General features: G+C 32.7%; 1 protein-coding gene and 2 long non-coding RNA genes across 11 annotated transcripts in view; 2 read left to right on the top strand and 1 right to left on the bottom strand.

Annotated features, from left to right (window-relative positions):
* LOC107462951 (uncharacterized) overlaps positions 1–5,621 on the top strand; it is a 43,656-nt gene that overhangs the window by 9,028 nt on the left and 29,007 nt on the right. The gene's annotated exons all lie outside the window — the stretch shown is intronic.
* LOC127741098 (uncharacterized) overlaps positions 1–5,621 on the top strand; it is an 18,509-nt gene that overhangs the window by 6,938 nt on the left and 5,950 nt on the right. The window lies entirely within an intron of this gene.
* On the bottom strand, positions 401–779 carry LOC110274703 (uncharacterized). Its single transcript, XR_002366931.2, has 3 exons — positions 745–779; positions 616–669; positions 401–487 (listed from the first exon to the last, which is right to left on the bottom strand). It is a non-coding gene; the product is annotated as an uncharacterized LOC110274703 (long non-coding RNA).

The following is a 5,621-nucleotide window of genomic DNA, read 5'->3' as shown; positions in this document are numbered from 1 at the left end:
GGCACAAAAAATTGGATCGGGACTCTAAACAAGAATAAAAATGAAAGGTTAACAACGTATTTGAAAATAATAAGGTTATAAGGTTGAAATATTATTTGATAACTCACACTGCAAGCGCTTCCGACGGCGTTTGTTCCCTAACAACCATCGCATTCGAATCATCCGGAGTCAACCTAAAATACACCCAAAGAAGGTCAACAAATACACCCGAACAATTCAAAAAGAAGACGGACTTTGTTTTTTGAGAACTTACATAGTTGCAGTTTTTGCTTTTTTTTGCTGCCTTTTTTTTCTTGAATAAAATAATAAAGGGCTTTTTTTTCTAAAAAAAATATATACAGAATTAGAAGTAGAAGTTATTAGAAGAAGAAGAGTAACGGTTATTTGAAAGAGAAATTACATGCTCTGAGACGGCTGGTTTACACTGCTCTGTTCTGTGCGTCTCTGAGAGGAAGTATCATCACTTCCCAAGTTGACAGCCGGTAGTCTAAACAGATTTCACGTTATTCAAAACAAATATACATCCAACTTAGTTATATAGATACACCCATATTGTTTCACAGAATTCATCCAAATCACGATAACAAGAATTTATTAAATAATAAAGCTTCTTACGTTTCAGAGGACACATTGCGACCTTCTGTCGATCGCAGGTCAGCCTGGTTGTCCCTGCGAAACAAGATACAATTATCAGCAAAAACAAAAGACACCAAAATCTCAAATACACAGCACAGCAAGACATACCCCTCTGCAGCAGATTTTTGAACGTTTACCCCTAGAACCCCTCTGCAGCAGATTTATGAACGTTTTCCCCTAGCCATTCATCGAGTTCGTCACTCGATATTTCATATGTCTCACTACATTCATAAAATAAGACGTTAACAAAGATAATTACGATGATACACCGTAGTATAGCTTACGAGGTACTGTACCCGTCAAAGTATTGATCTTCTTCAGGAGGTGAATCCTCCACAACTACTTTTTTCTTTTTTTGTGGTGTTCTGGGTGGAAAAAAAACAAACAGTACCAATCAGAAATAAAAAATTAATTTTATCACAGAATATTAATGAAAGAAGTTCTTACTCTTTTGGTGTTGTTTTTGTTTCTTTCTTTTTCTTCTCCTTCTCCGCAGGAGATGATTCTTCGCTCCTATAAGTCAATAAAAGACACCTCAGTTAATACACGAAATCTTTATAACGAAGCCAAAAGAAAGGAGTAATAATTTCAGGACATTACTCGTCACTTGATTCAGATTCAGATTCTGATTCAGAATCTGACTCCTCTTCCCTCTCCTTTCTTTTTCTTGAGTCCATTCTGCAAAGCAAAACAATTCTCATTTAGAACAAAACAGCAAAACGAAACACACCCTGCTTAATAAACTACATACACCCAACGTCGACAAGCAAAATACACCCAAACCCAATAAAGAAATTACACCCAAGTATTGTACTTACTTTTTCCCTTTTTTGCCGGGGTGTTTAATTCCCGAATCCTCCGAGTCTTCTTCAGCCTCAGACTCAGAGGTAGAAGTGTCACTCTCGGTAGTTTCTGTCTCCGAAGACGATGTTGAGCTCGCCTTCCTTTTTTTTGTTTTTTTTATTTCCTCTTCTTTTTGTTTTTTTTTCTTTTTTTCTCCCTTTTTCTTTTGTCTCTGCCAAATTCAGAATCCCCTGAAACATGAGATATTTTAGTTAGCACCATTCGAAAACATGCCCCCCCAGTTTCTTTCCGATATGCCGTCCATCTTAAAAATTGGGGCCAGGTGCACGGGCGATATTTTGTTTATCGTCGTTGGCAAAAGGAACGCCATCTGTATGTAGAGGATGAATATCCTCTTGAACATCAGGCGTTCCTCTTCGTTGCCAACGCCGATTTGCATCATATCATCGGTAAGACTTTTGAGGGTCTTACCCTGAAATCTTTTATAAATTATTTTGTCAGATTCAGAAAGTTTCTTGTAGTCAACTTTCTCAGGAAATAGATTTCCTACAAAAAGGAAAACAACAAAGCATCCAAGTCAGTTCAGATACACCCAAGCATCAGGTTAATATACACCCAAGCAACAAGTTAATATACATCTATAATTTTGAGCTAATTACCTGTTGCATTGATGCCAAGCGCATCACCAATTTTTTTTGGGGTTATATGGAAAGAACCATACCCTGTCCTCAGTTTGTTCTCCCCAATTTTGAAGTTTTTTGCCAACTCTCTCAAGAGTTGGTGATCCACCCTCAGTGGTGGGATGTGCATCAACCCACCGAATCCAAGATCCCTGACAATGGCCTTCTTCTCCTCAGTCATGTTCCTGAACTTATCATTCAGGAGATGTGTGGCACATTTGAGGTCTTTGGTTTGGTTTGCTGCTGCCATTTTCTCTGAAAATAAAAATATACCCAAAGGCATCAGTAATATACACCCATATATATATGACTCAGATACACCCATTGATAACAATTAAGATACACCCATTGATAACAGTAAGATACAGCCATATATATGAGTCAAGACTGCCAGGTATTCGCAAGATACACCCATTCATAACAGTGAGATACACCCATAGATATTATTCAGATACACCCAACAATGTCAAACAATATACACCCATTCATTACAGTGAGATACACCCATAGATATTATTCAGATACATCCATATAGATATCAGACATATATCACTCAGCCATGCTTGAATAAAAGCCACATTACAAGGTTAAGCAGTTTACACCCCCGAATGTACGGAATAAACCCCCAAAAATCAACAAAAATAGCAGGAGAACTTAGAATAACAACGTAAACGACGTAGAACTTAGAAGAACGACGTATAACTCAGAACAACGACGTATAACAAAGAAGCAACAGTAACAGTAAACCCTAGCAGAACGACGTAGAAGAAAAGTGAAATATACAGTATGTTAATGCACTTACGTTGAGTGTTCTTCGTGTGTTTTTTCTTCAGATTCTTTTTCACAGAGAGGTTGATGCTGTTTCGATGAAGTTTTCGAACTACGATTTGTATATTTTGAAAGTTGATTTTCGCTCGAAAATGAGAGGGTTTCTTTGTTTTGAAAGTGGTTTGAGAAATGGAAGAAGTGGAAGAAGTGGAAGAGTCTCCCATACGTAACCGTTCGATTGCTTAGCGCGTGAGTTGGACGCGGCGTTCGATTGCTCTTTGATGCGCGTGTTTGGTGTTTGGGCTGGGCCAACTTGGTTGCTTGGTTGCTTGTATGTGTAGCAGGCCCGATAATTAAATTATCAAAACTAATAGATCAAAAATTAATGATTTTAACCAATGTTAATTGTAATGACACTGAATTCTTAAAATCAATACAAAATGATTTTTCTCAAAATCTTTATTTTACTATAAGTTTTATTGAAGGACTTCAAAAACCTGAAAAAATTTATTTTTCACATGGAATTTCTAAAAAATGCTACCATGGAAGTGATTCTCCACATCTTCATCATACTTTTAACCCACAATTAAATTCTATAGTAGATATGCTTGAAGAAATATTAGTATCTATAAAATTTCAAAGAAATAAGGAAAAAGAGAATCCCAAAAAAGAAAAAATTCAAAATATAATCAACATAACAGACTTAAAAGTAAAACCACCATTGAAATTATGAATATTGAAGAAAAATTAGAAGAAATCACAATACTTTTTAAACAGTTAAAATGGCTCAAGAAAATAATATTATGGAACATGGCTTTCAAATAGAAGAAGAATTAGTAAATGCTGAAAATATAGAAAATGAAGAACACATTCTAGATTATTCAAGTGACGAAGAACCAGCAATTCCAATACAAGTAAAAAATGAAGCTGGAACATCTAAGGATAATCAATCTCAATTTAAATGGGAAATAGGTTTTGATAATTATGCTTTTAAAAAAGGATTTATAAATAAAGATTCAAAATATACAAAAATATCATCAAAATACGTTCCTAAAACCCAGGAAATGGAAGGAGAAAGAATGCTCGGTTTAGACTGCAAAAAGAACGAAAAGAAATTTTTAAAAACTGGTTGAATTCCTTCTTATTAGAAGCCTTTACTAATCCAAAATTTAGTGAATTGTCTAGAAGAGACATTTGGAATTACATAGGATTTCATACTAAAGGAACTATAAGAGATTATATGACATCAATAGAAAACCAAATAATAGAAGAATTAGAAACAAAAACAACAGCTTATGATAAGATATTATATATAATGATGATTCTATATAAAGAATTTTTTGGAAAAAATATTATAGATCATAGACAAGAAGTCTATAATAAAGAATATCAAGAAGCAAAAAATCATTTAGCTAATATTCAGATATATGATTTATGTAATGTGGAGTCTTATATATGTAAATATAGAATACATTATTACAAATTAAAAGAAGAAGACAAAAATCATTATCTCAGTATGTATATAACAAAACTTTCATATCCTGCTAATGAATTTATAATGGGAAGATTTATAAGAGAAATAAATAGAGGAACAATTGAAAATAATTTTGGTGGAGCAACCTCTGCAATAAGAGAGGAAATAAAAGAACGTTGTATGCAAGAAGCAACTCAAAAAAGATTTGCAAATATAATTAGATTTTGCTGTCAGGATAATGAAGAGATACCTCAAAAATATGGTCTTAATAAAAATTTTCAAAAATGAAGAGATACCTCAAAAATATGGTCTTAATAAAAACTTTCAAAGAAAAAAAAATATCAATTTAGAAAAAGAAAATACTATCCAAACTGGAGAACAAAGAGATATTTTAGAAAAGAAAATAACAATAAAAACAAAAGACAAAGAAATAACTTTTGCCCGAATAAAAAAGAAAATTGTAAATGTTGGTATTGCCAAGAAGAAGGACACTACGCAAATGAATGCCCAAAAAAGAAAGATAAAAAGGATCTTACTAAACAAATAGAAATTGCTAAGTCTTGTTTCATGGAACATTAGAAGAATCTGATGATAACTTAGACTATATTTTTGAATATATGGAATGGATTTTATCATAGGAAATAACTTTTTAAAGCTATATCATCCATTCATTCAAGAATTAACATATATAGTTTTAAAAGCTCCACACGATTCTTCAATAAATCAAAAATCAAAACGTATAAAAATACCAACTACTACTATAGATAAGATCTTAAAATTTAAAATATTTTCTATATTAGAAACATGTTATTTAAATCTATACTTTCAGATAAATATTCCAAAAAATAATCTTGAAATAAAGATAGAAGAACTCTTGGATGGAATTTGTGCTGAAAATCCTTTAGATATTAAAAATACAAATAACGAATTAGTAAGCATTAAATTAAAAGATCCCACAAAAGAGATAAATGTTCCAAATAAAATTCCTTATTCTGCAAGAGATAGAGAAGAGCTCTCACTAGAATGTAAAGATCTTTTGGAAAAAGGAATTATAAGATTAAGTAAAAGTCCTCCTGCGGCTCCAGCTTTTTACGTTGAAAACAATAATGAAATTAAAAGCGGAAAACGAAGAATAATGGTAATAAACTATAAGAAAATGAATGAAGCAACTATTGGTGATGCTTATAAACTTCCAAGAAAAGATTCTATTTTAGAAAAAATCAAAGGAGCAACTTGGTTTTCATCTCTTGATGCAAAAT

Source organism: Arachis duranensis, chromosome 8 (assembly GCF_000817695.3).
Source record: "Arachis duranensis cultivar V14167 chromosome 8, aradu.V14167.gnm2.J7QH, whole genome shotgun sequence".
Lineage (NCBI taxonomy): Eukaryota > Viridiplantae > Streptophyta > Magnoliopsida > Fabales > Fabaceae > Arachis > Arachis duranensis.
This window is presented reverse-complemented; position numbering and strand designations above follow the sequence as displayed.